The sequence below is a fragment of the Nyctibius grandis genome, chromosome 4, assembly GCF_013368605.1.
Source record: "Nyctibius grandis isolate bNycGra1 chromosome 4, bNycGra1.pri, whole genome shotgun sequence".
Taxonomy (NCBI): Eukaryota; Metazoa; Chordata; class Aves; order Nyctibiiformes; family Nyctibiidae; genus Nyctibius; species Nyctibius grandis.
In genome coordinates, this window is record NC_090661.1 from 86139934 (window position 1) to 86152159 (window position 12226).

The following is a 12226-nucleotide window of genomic DNA, read 5'->3' on the forward strand; positions in this document are numbered from 1 at the left end:
TTACAACATTATGAACAAGCAAAGTGACAGTCTAATTCATCTAAGTAAAATTGTTTCAATGCTTTTGTGAAATGGACATGCAAGTGTGACCATAAAGCTTAAAAAAAGATTCAGAATATTACTACTGCCCTTTATTTTAAGGTTTGTTTTTTTTAGAAGAAGAAATAGACTTTTTTTTTTTTACTGTTATATTTATGGATCTACTATCTTCCTTTCTCGTCAGGCCCAGTTATAATATTATTTGCCAGTGTAGTTTTGACTTTAGCTGAGTTTCTCTAAATGTATTCTCATGTAATTGAACCAGAACTGGTCCATTGGCCATTGACAATAACTGTCCTATTTGCTGTTGAATCCTTAGGGCTAACCAAGTAAAAAGCATTGCTGTGTCATTCCCTTTGGGAAATAAAGCAAATTATAAGACTCATTTTGTTTCAAATGCAGAGTTCACAGTGATTAGTTTTATCAGCGAAGTACTGAAAAGAGTCTTGCTGACCTAGTACAATGAAAATATGCTACTCCAGTGCTCTCCTGTGTAACTGCAGGAGTTAGCTTAAGGTGTCAGGATAGTGAGTAGAAGATGGGTTAGGCTGCCTGTCCTAGGTTTTACATGGGCTTAACATGGATTGATTTGCATTCCATATTTATCTCTCACTGATAAGCAATGAATTGGCCTGTGCTGGTATGCCTGGCTCCTTATTTAGATAACTATTGTGAACTTGCATATTAATTTAAACAAAGGAAATCAAAGCTGTAATGGCACATGTAGTCAGTGGATGATTTACTAGCAGCGTCTTAGTTAAACTGCAAGTAGGAGACTAAGATATCGCAAATCATACAGCTATGGAAATAAGGCAAATGCTCATCAAGATATACCTTTAAAGAAGAAAGCCTTTAGGAATGGTATATCCTGCTGCATAGTGGATTGTATAACTTTGCACAGTTTAGAAACTCTGAGGGGAAATTAATATGAGAAGCTCAAGAGAAAAAGATGTTCAAAGGCATATTTAAGGAATGATCCCTTGAATCAATTTTCCCTGGGACAAATGGTCATTAACACTTGCCAATCTAATTTCTGTTGAGTCAAAGGGGTTTATTTTAATTATAAAGAAAACAGTGGCAGAAATAACACTTTTAAAAATCTTTTTGTTCTATTTCTCTGTATTCTGTACTTGGATAGAGGCAAATGCTTTGACTATTCATTTTGTAGCAATAGAGAAACGTTAACTTACATGATCTGTCTGGAGTCCTGTATGGATTCCAGAATGAATATTTGAAGAGACACATTGAAAAAAAAAACCCAAATGTTGTAATTCTCAGTCTAGACTGGCTAGCCAGTAAGACAAAAAGCAAAGTGCTACAGAAATTCTCCAGCCTTTTATAGTTATTTGAGTTCAAATGAAAGAATTTTTTTTATATTTTGGCAGATCACAAAAATTACATTAAATTAAATAGGGGAAAGGGACCTGGGGGTCCTAGTGGACAGCAGGATGACCATGAGCCAGCAATGTGCCCTTGTGGCCAAGAAGGCCAATGGCATCCTGGGGTGTATTAGAAGGGGTATGGTTAGTAGCTCAAGAGAGGTTCTCCTCCCCCTCTACTCTGCCCTGGTGAGGCCGCATCTGGAATATTGTGTCCAGTTCTGGGCCCCTCAGTTCAAGAAGGACAGGGAACTGCTAGAGAGAGTCCAGCGCAGAGCCACGAAGATGATTAAGGGAGTGGAACATCTCCCTTATGAGGAGAGGCTGAGGGAGGTGGGTCTCTTTAGCTTGGAGAAGAGGAGACTGAGGGGGGACCTCATTAATGTTTATAAATATGTAAAGGGCAAGTGTCATGAGGAAGGAGCCAGGCTCTCCTCAGTGACATCCCTTGACAGGACAAGGGGCAACGGGTGCAAGGTGGAACACAGGAGGTTCCACTTAAATATGAGGGAAAACTTCTTTACGGTGAGGGTGACTGAACACTGGAACAGGCTGCCCAGAGAGGTTGTGGAGTCTCCTTCTCTGGAGACATTCAAAACCCGCCTGGACGCGTTCCTGTGTGACATGATCTAGGTAATCCTGCTCCAGCAGGGGGATTGGACTAGATGATGTTCCGAGGTCCCTTCCAATCCCTAACATTCTGTGATTCTGTGAAAGCAATCATATTTGTAAATTAACTGTGGTGTAATACGTGTGTGTTCTAATTCTGTCCGTTAACCTTTGTCAGAGCACAACTGAAGGCAGCTTTTTAAAAAAGTTTAGGGAGAACAAACCCTGTGTATGTTAACAAGTGAACAGACATTTACTTAATACAACAGAATGCTTTTACAAAAATTGATCTTTTATTGTTGCCTTTCTGGATCGTGTTCCAGGTGCATAGCATCTCTAACACAAGCCCTGAAAACATCCACAGAGCTACCATTTGCTTGAAAACCTCTTTTTGTAGTACAACAAAATACATTCGGTATCACTGATGGTCCCTGAACATTAATACCAATATTACAATCTACAAGCATGGTAAATATAAATGAATGCTCTTCTGCATTGTTTAATGTGCTGGAAATCTGTACAGCGCTTTGAGTTTCAGTTGCTTTTTTTTCCCCCAACCCTGGGTGCCAAACTCTTATTGCTGAAATGATTTGGCCTTCTCAGGCAGAAAACTGTTTTCATTTGTATATAGCAGCACTTTTCTCCATAGCAAACAAGATGTGACTACTTCCAATGGAAATGTATTTAATGTAATGTATTGAGCTCATTGAGTATTTTCAGCACATTCCCATCAAAAGAAGATGAAGTGCATTTCATAAATCTATCCAGTTCTTCAGAAGCCAACTCTTCATTTTTCTTCTTCCAGCTCTGGCTTGGCTTTTTCTGGCTGCTTTGATGCACATTTGGTCATGACTCTTTCTCCCTGGAGAAATCAGAACTTCTCCTGTTTTTAAAAAAAGTGGATGAATTAGATGAGAAATGTCCTGGAGCAACTAAAAGTCCCAATGCAGATACCACTGAAATAAATGGAAACATTTCTCAAGAAATTTCTCAAGAGGCAATTAGGTCATGGGTAATGAGATAATTCTCAGAGGTCCGGTACAAAGGAGGAATCTAGAGGAAAGCAGAGGATTGTGGTGGTTTTCAAGTCTTTGTACTCATCATATTTTGGGTTGCTGTGAGAACTGAGGAAGTTCCCAGTCTGTTTTATACAATTCAGTAGCAGAAGTCCAAAATCACTTCAGAAAATGTAGCTGGTTTTAGTGAGCCCCACATCTGGCCCAGCCATCCAGCCTCTGGTGGCAGCATGAGCCTTACACGTGTGTCACTGCTCATGGAGACCTCACGCGTGCAAGGGAGAAAGAAGCCAGAGCAATAGCGAAGACTTCTCCCTCAATTTCATCAAATCATCTATAGACAAATAATTACTGCAAAAGCTTTGCACAGAATATACATCTGTGAGATTACAAGACAGGCTTTCAGGGCATCCCAACCCCAGTTCTGCCTGGCTATAGCATGCAGCAAGGTACTCTTGTCTTGTTATAGCCTCCCTATTGAAATCATTGAATTATTCACATCAGTAAATGTATCAGGAGCAGGCAGTTTTATAGACAAAGCTGCATTCTCGCTCACTTCAAATATTCTATTACATGAAAACACATCTTGGCAAAAACGTATCCAAATTAAAGGAAGACAGGTAGGTAGGAACTTTTGAGAACTGATCAGGTAATTATATCCAAGTTCAAAACTAGATATAAAGGGAAGCAAGGATTTTTTGAAACGCTATGTTTTAGCTAATTGTAGGTGTTTTTTAAAGCCAGAATAAAATTCTGGACTTTATATAATTTGCCTTAGGAAATGTTCTTTTCTGTTCATGTGTTGCAATCATTGGAGGAACAACTTTAAAGAAAATATATGGGCAAAAGAGAATGATTTATTTCATTATTATGGCTAAAAGTTTGCTGTTATAAATCTTTGTAAATCCAAACCATTTTGGTGCTGATGATCTTTGTTGTTTTCTGGGATGACGGGATTATTTCGGAAAGAGAAGACTTAATTTTTTAAAAAAATTATTATTTTACAGCATTTACTTTATCTGTCTAATTGAACATTTGATTTCTTTTTTGTAGTTGCAAGTCAGAGGCCCTTAGCATGATTTTCACAGTACTTGCATTATTTACTGCCTTGTTTTAAGAGAGAAATATGATTTATGAATTTGTCAAAAATACTGTGTACAAGCTAAGAAAAACTATAAGTATTCTGTAAGAAACAGATAGGGTTTCTGCATGTTGGCAATCAAGTATTCAAAAGGTTTCAAGTTCTCCATGCTTGTTTGGTTCCCATGTTACTTTTTAATTATTTCTGTTATTTCTTCTCTATCAGGATAAATATTTGGGCTTCTTTAATGCCTTAGCTTGGAGAGGCCATAGATACCTTGAACAGATCCTCAATAGTATATCAGTACACAGGAGGTGTACATCCTCCTTAGAGCAAACACATGCTAAGGTAAAATTATTTTACTAGACTGCAAAACCACAGCAACTTGCTCCAGCATTCCTTAGTGAAAGTCTCCATTAATTAAATATGCAAGGAAAACAGTCTCTAAAATTTTGGGTAAGAAGCTCTTACTCAGTTTGGAAACGCATACCATTCAGGTATTAATTTCTGTACTTCTATGAAGCAGCTGTAATATTTTGTTATTGTGCTGTTTAAGTGTTGAGATTACAAAAATATGATCATTGGTTTTACTTATTGGGTGGGGTTCTTTTGCTTTGGCAACTATTGTTGGGAAGTAAATGTTCATTTAATTTGCCTAATTTTATCTTTTCCTTGCAACCATCTTCACAATGGTAGATTTGACTGATGAATATCTGCTGTTTTATCACAGACCAGCAGAAATCCTGATTAGATTATCCAAAGATGCAAAGATTTCTAAGATATTAGTGAGTTTATCCAGATGCATTCTGCTATATTTTTCTATGCTTTAAAACCTAGATTCTCCAAAAGGACTGAACAAGTATACTACAGTGGCTTGCTTTCTCTTCTCTCGCAGAAAGTAAAAATAAGTATACTGTAAACACAGTTTTCTGGAACTAGCAAGACCACACAACTACTGAATTAATTAAATATTGTTGTTTTTACTGAGTAGATAGAAAACTAAAAGCAAAATATTTATTCGGTCTGGTATGTTGGTTTATAGAAGTGCATTGGTCTCTTCTGGAGACTTTGATACATCTGTATGCATGTTTTTGCTGAAGTAACTTGACTAGTTCTACGTGAAAGATCACAAATGACAGAAATAGTAATTTGAAAGATCACAAATGACAGAAATAATAATTTCAATCAGTAGAGTCACAATGTCACAAATCATCAAAATATTATCTCCCTAGAGTAACCATGTATGAATACCTTTAAGAAAACACAAAATCTCAGTGGGGTTTTTTTGCCTGCAGCAGAGAAAACTTAATCTGGGAATCATAAGTATCTTTTAGTTTTCAGTGAGTAAAAGCCATACTGCACTATTGGAAATATTGCTACACGAGAAGGGGTTTGGCAGCGCAGTAGGGCAGCTAAAAGCAGTGCCAGAATAGGGAATGGGGGGAATGACAGGCCAATTTGGCAAGATGTTTAGAAAGTGGGTATAGAAAACAGTACTAATTCACTTCAAATTCATGCTGAACCCACTCTTTACTGGCAATAACTACTTAGGAGATAAAAATAAGTAAAGATGGATATAAGTTTGTATTCCTTGCACGTTGCAAAGATTGCTCTTCTAATGCAGTGTTTCTTAGGCTATTTCTTTTTTTAATTATTTTTATTTGCTTCAGCCCTCCTCTAAACAAAAAAATCCAGTCCTCACCATTCCTACCTCCTTCCTTTGAAATAAGGGGTGAGTGTCTTCTATTCCAGGATATTAATAATTTTGCACTTCAAGGCTTTTACCCATGTCTCTGAATTTCTTCCCTTCTCTCTCCCTGCTTCTTCCTGAGAAACATTGTTTTATAAGACGAGAACTGATTCTTAAGCAAACAGTGAACAGGATTTGATGATACATTAATCTTGCACATTTTCTGAAAATATTATACTTTGAATAGTTTTTCCTGAAAGGTAAGAAAATGTATACAGAAATCTAAGTTGATAGCTAGGGGAGAGCAACAGACCAAATGGCATTGCTTCAAAACATCTTCCAGTTCTGCACCTACAGCACCTTGGTCAGTGATCCCAAAACTTACCTCAATAATGTTCTTCTAATGATGCTGCACTGATCTCAGTGTCTGGAGCAGGGGCTGCCTGGAAATCCATTTCCCTGCCATAAAGCAGGGGGGAGGGAGTGAATGGTCTTTGCATTATTTATACTATTAATTTGATAAATAATTCCCTTGTCTGTGTCTCATTGTAGCAGATTTATTTCCCACTGTTTGACATATCTTTCTGCAGGTGGTGCTAGCTAGTAAACCATCTGAATAGAGTGTGAAAAACATTGCTTTTCTTTTCATGAAATGGAGTGTGAAGCAATAGACATATAATAAAGAGATACTATCATAACTTCACATGTTCTACTACTCTGCTATTTCTATTATTACCCAGTAAGGCTCTTGCTAAACAGAGAAGTTTGGTAAGCACCAACACTGTGGTACAGTATTAAACCTCCAGGCTGGTAGACTGTGGGAGCTGGGAGAAAATGTTAGGAATGAGGCTTCTACCACAGGCAGTCTCCCTCAAAAAAGCAGTACCAAGTGAGCAAGGGGAATACAGTTTTCACAATGTATTGATACTGCAACAAAACCTTGAGTTTTATTTGAATGAGGAGGACAAATACCGTGAGGAATGCTCTTATGTTGTTACTGCCTGGTGCTACTAAAGATTAACCGCTACTGCTACATGGGAGAGTGGCTTGCAGAAGGCTAGCAGTACATTTACAAAGGCAGTTGTCAGCAGGAATGGCAATGAAGAAATGTGGTCATATGTGGCGCTTCAGAACCTCTGAGCAACGGTGACTGATTTGACTCTGGTTAATTAACTCAACAGGAAGAAACAGAGATGGGAGGGTGTGGGGTGGGCAGGGAAAGCTGCAAAGCTAGACAAACCAAACTCTTCACAAAACCATTTTGTCAAATTCTGCTCCAAGGGCATTGCTTACACTGAGGAGAATTGTTCAGTCTAAGTCTATTCATCCAAAGCCCTTACTGTAAGCTGCTTTGTGCCCTGTTTATTGAGGAAAAAATGACATAAATATGGCGCATCTCAGCAGGATGAGACTAGAAGGATGCAAGGGACCTCCTGGTAAAGTATAACCAGTACAATGGCTGCTATGTTACTGGCATGAGGCATGCTATGGAAAGACTGTTTCAAGTGAAGGAGGCTCATCCAGGACCCCCTCACCTGGGATCCATTGAGAGCTAGTGTTACCTTTATGGATAAATTATAGTTAGGGTATTGCTAACACCATATAATGAGCTGTGTAAGGTGGGCGGGGGGGGGGGGGGGGGTGTGCCCCGTTCAGAGCTTTGCTCTTTGGCTTTTATTTTGGCCAAAAAAGCTGATGTTTATCTTGGGTAAGATGTGTTTGTGATACTGAAAGGTGGGCTCAGGGAAGGATCTCTGGCACAGCTATGACTAAAACTCCTTTTAGGGAACTGACTCACTCAATGGCTGCTCTCTAGGATCTTTACATACACTTTAGAGGTGAATAAAGAGACATATAAAGTAAAGAAGGTCTGACTGGCATCTCCCTGTGTTGATGTCTAGATAATTCTGATATCAATTGAAGATCTCAGGCTGCAGCTGAAGACTGTGACTGGCTGCTTGTGCCGGATGAAGAGGTGGTCTAGATGCTGTCACAGCTGCTTCCTGATTTCCTCAGCTCCTAGCATAGACTGTGGTAATCACTCCAAAATCACTGTCTGAGCATCTCCCAGTATCACCTAGTTTTTCCCAGTGTTTAGGCATAGTATAGCTGAGTGATTATCCTGTCAGCCAGTATAGCCAGCCACATTTCCCCAGAAATGCCGACCAGAAAAAGCAAAAAAAGCCCTAACCTAAAAATACATTGGGGTGACTCCTCCCCTCCCTGAATAAGGAGAGGTAAATTCCCACTCAAGAGATACAGAGGAAGCAAAAGGGCTAAACAGCCTTGTGAGATCCTGGAAAGCAAACACAAGTACAAGATGTGCGTGAACTAAGCACAAGTGTTTAAAAAACTTGTCAGCCTAGTAAACAGAAGCAAAATTTGGTCCCATTTTCCTGCCACCACCACCATCCACAAATCGCATAGTGGCTAGAAACCAATTTCAGAACTAGTGGCTGGTGGAAAGATGGTCAAGGATGTACAGCAATATGACTAAGCTTTCTAATCAGAAATACTGTAGCTAATAACAAATGCTGCATAGAGTTTCCTCAGACAAAAAATCCAGCTGGGGTAAGGCGAGTTCTGCACTATAGTTGATGGTCAAACTCACTCTCTAGGATAGCTTTTTCCAGGCTTTCTTGTTTTCCAGACTGTGCTGCCCTGTGCACCTAAGGACCCACTCCAACCTTTCCTGTCAAACACTCAAACGTTACACAGTGACAGCAACCTTCACAGAAAAGCTGAGGTTGTCCAGTATTTCAAGTCTTTCACACTGTATAGTTAATGTGGGACTTCTCACATCTCAAGACTGTGACTTAAGGATGAGATAGCTGAAACCTTCCAAACCTCCCAGGAGTGGGGTTACAGAGTTAGCTGTCACCATCATCCACATCCTTCTGTGACTACAGTTTGTGAATTTAGACAACATGCACTGTTTCTTAAAAAGAAAGATTGGCTTAGATTTCATCACTTTTACATCTCAACAATTTTTTAAATAGAATTTTGCTAAATCCAGAGCAGTGCTGACCTGCAGAGCCCAGGTCCCCTTTGAGCAATGAGGTAACAACAGTCTTTTCACTGGGATTGTACAAGCGTATTTTAGAAAGGTTTGTGTCTTTACCCTCAAAATCTTGGATCCTTACCCTTGCTGCCTCTACATTTTTGCAAGTTTTCTCAAAAGTAACTACCTAATCACTTTCAGTAACAAGTCTGAAACTTAGAACTGCTTCTGCGTCTTGCTTCCCATGTCTCGCCTTCCTCTTTCTCTGTCTTCATTCAGGTAGTGTTATGCTGGCCTCTATGCTTTGGCTTGTTCTGGGAGTTTTTTATTACCATTTTTCTCACAACTGCATCTATCTGATTCATGTCACTCACTTTCTCCTAGAAACATGTGAAAGGATGCACAGACCAAGAGTGCAATCTCTTCTAGGGTTTGGTACTTGCATATACCAGGCTGCACGTGTGATGACGTAGACTTCTCATTCACCCATTGATACGTTACCCGCTTGTCAGATGAGTAGTGAATTATCTAATTTTAAAAAATACTACTGTTGGATCTAGGTATTTTGATGCAGTTCTATTATTTATCTTTTAAAAGAAAGTAAGAAGTCTTGTTCTTGAACCCAAGCAATTATTTCCTTATGCTTCTTATCCTAGACTTTTTCAGTTAGAATTATGTCTGAAAGATTTCTCCTCTCCTCAACGCCATGTTACCCATGTGCTTGGGTAATGGGACATTCTTCTAATCTCAACTTCTTTACTTTTCCCTTCCAATACAGCTCCATCCAACAACAGCTTCCATTTGCCACATAGCTGTGTTTTATTTTGGCCATATGAAGAAACTTGTTTTTTTCTTTTCTTTTTCTTTTCAAACATATCCAGAGATGAAAGGTGGCTGTTTATCTCTAAAAACTTCAAGGATTGACACAGCCCATAACAACTCTTGTTCTTTCCTGGGCTTTCATTACCTGAAACAGATGGTACAGGAGAGGTGGAGCCCTGCAGGATGCTTTCCCTGAGGAAATCAATTGCCTTTAGTGACAGTTGGGCAAATGTTGATTTCTAACTCATAAGACACTTCTATATTTAATTTAAAAAAATATATACATCCTTATTTGGAGGAAACACAACTTCTCAGACTTTTCTGCAGAATAAAAATGGCTGAAACTTCTGCCCAGACTTCTGAAATCAGCTTCAGAGTTTTACAATCCCACTTGGAATCTTCACAGGTACATTTATTTGTATATTCTCCTATATTTCCTCACATAGCGGAAAAAAATTTACAGAAGGCCTGTGAAAGCTCCTCACTTATGCTAGGAACTCAAAAAATGCTACTCTGATAGGTAACAAAGTCAGAAATATCATTAATTTCATGTCAAATATGGAAAATATTCTTGAATTAACATGAGCTCTACTCCATACTACAGCACTTGTGGATATTCTGGGCCAAAATCTCTTCTTGGCTTTCTGCACATAATACTTTTGGAATATTTAAAGGAAATTGGAATGGTCCAAATCAATTTGAAATTTTTTTGAAGCTGGGATATAGCCTATCTCTTACTATTACAAAATGATGTTTGGAAGAGACCTTAAAGATCATCTAGTTCCAACCCCCTGCCACAGGCAGGGACACCTTTCCACTAGACCAGGTTGCTCAAAGCCCCATCCAACCTGGCCTTGAACACTTCCAGGGAGGGGGCATCCACAACTTCTCTGGGCAACCTGTTCCAGTGTCTCCCCACCCTCACAGTAAAGAATTTCTTCCTAATATCTAATCTAAATCTACCCTCTTTCAGTTTAAAAACATTACCCCTCGTCCTATCACTACATGCCCTTGTAAAAAGTCTCTCTCCAGCTTTCCTGTAGGGCCTCCTTTGGGTACTGGAAGGCTGCTATAAGGTCTCCCTGGAGCCTTCTCTTCTACAGGCTGAACAACTCCAACTCAACTGAACAAGGGTTCTGGCACAAGCTTCTACCGACTTAGTCCAAATTAACATCACTGAATTAATTTAAGTCATTTTGGATTCATACTTGAGAAACCGGGGACAGAAGTTAGCCTAAATTATGATTTGCTACTGAGGCAATTTGATAATAAACACATTGTCTCCTCAGCGATGTCCCAATATCTGAAAAGCAGATCGAGCTCTGAAACAGCCTTAGTTCACTAATGTACCCTGTGCTTCATCTGGAACATAGTGTGCAGTGCAAACTTGGTCCAGAGAAAGCCTCTTGTTCTTATGAGTTGTTATGAGTTTACTATTATTTCATTGTTATTATAGTAATATATTACATAATTAGTGCATTTTATATTAATACATTAATACTAATATATTAATATAATTAATGCATTTTTTAAGTGATAAAGAAAAATATTGTTATAATATTTGACTCTGTTCCACTGAGGGAAGAGCTTTGTTACCAAAGCCAGGAAAAGCAGAATCACATACTTGGATGAGCTGCAGTGATGGAGGGAAACAACTAGAACTAGAAACAGTAAATGATCTTGATTCTTACAAAAGATAAGGCTTTAAATCATCTTAAGCAGAAGTTATGACCAAAATCAGTTTGTAAGGATAAATTCCAGATTTCTCTGAATGTCATCGAGTCCTCAGTTTATTTTTTCCTTACTGACTTCAGAAAGGAAAGAAATTCCAAGAAACTAGAAAAACTTACAAATAGACAATAAATTAACTACTGAAGTGGAACAAGGACTAGCCATACATCAACAGAAACTAAGACTTGAACACAGAGTCTCCACCTGCATTACAGAAGGGCTCAACGGATAAAGCCAAGAGAGTTAAAGAAAGAAAAGATGGACAAAGATCAGACCTGAAAGAGACTGTAATCAGACATACTTGTTATGTTAGCAATATAGGATAAGACTTTTAACTGGGGTAACTGGCACAGCAGCACTGCAGCTAATTGTGCTGCATGACTGTATGCAGCAGTAGATGTTGGTCCATGTGACTTTACTCAAACTCTTATATTCACACTGGAATCGTAACATATTCTTTTAGTGCCATAGTTGCTGCACAAAGGCAACATTAAATTTCACAAAGTAGTTTATTTCTAGGCAATCCAGTAAATTAATGTTTAATGGACATATGTTTTTTATAATAAAAGAGTATTTCTAAGCAATGTAAGTTCTCTGATCCAGCTTCTTCTTAAATGGTTTATTTTTATAACAACAAAGTGGAAAGCAATGAATTATACTGCACTTCTTATCATTCTCAAGTCTTTATTACAACAAAAAATCTCTAGGATACAAGATGCATCCAACATTCAAAAAGCTGTTTGGGGCCAAGGACCAAACAAACAGGTTCGGCCAACTTCGCTCTTTCCTCGCTAGGAACTCAGACATTCTGTGCTACCTTTTACCCTCTCCCTTTCTGGTATTCCTCTTACACACAAA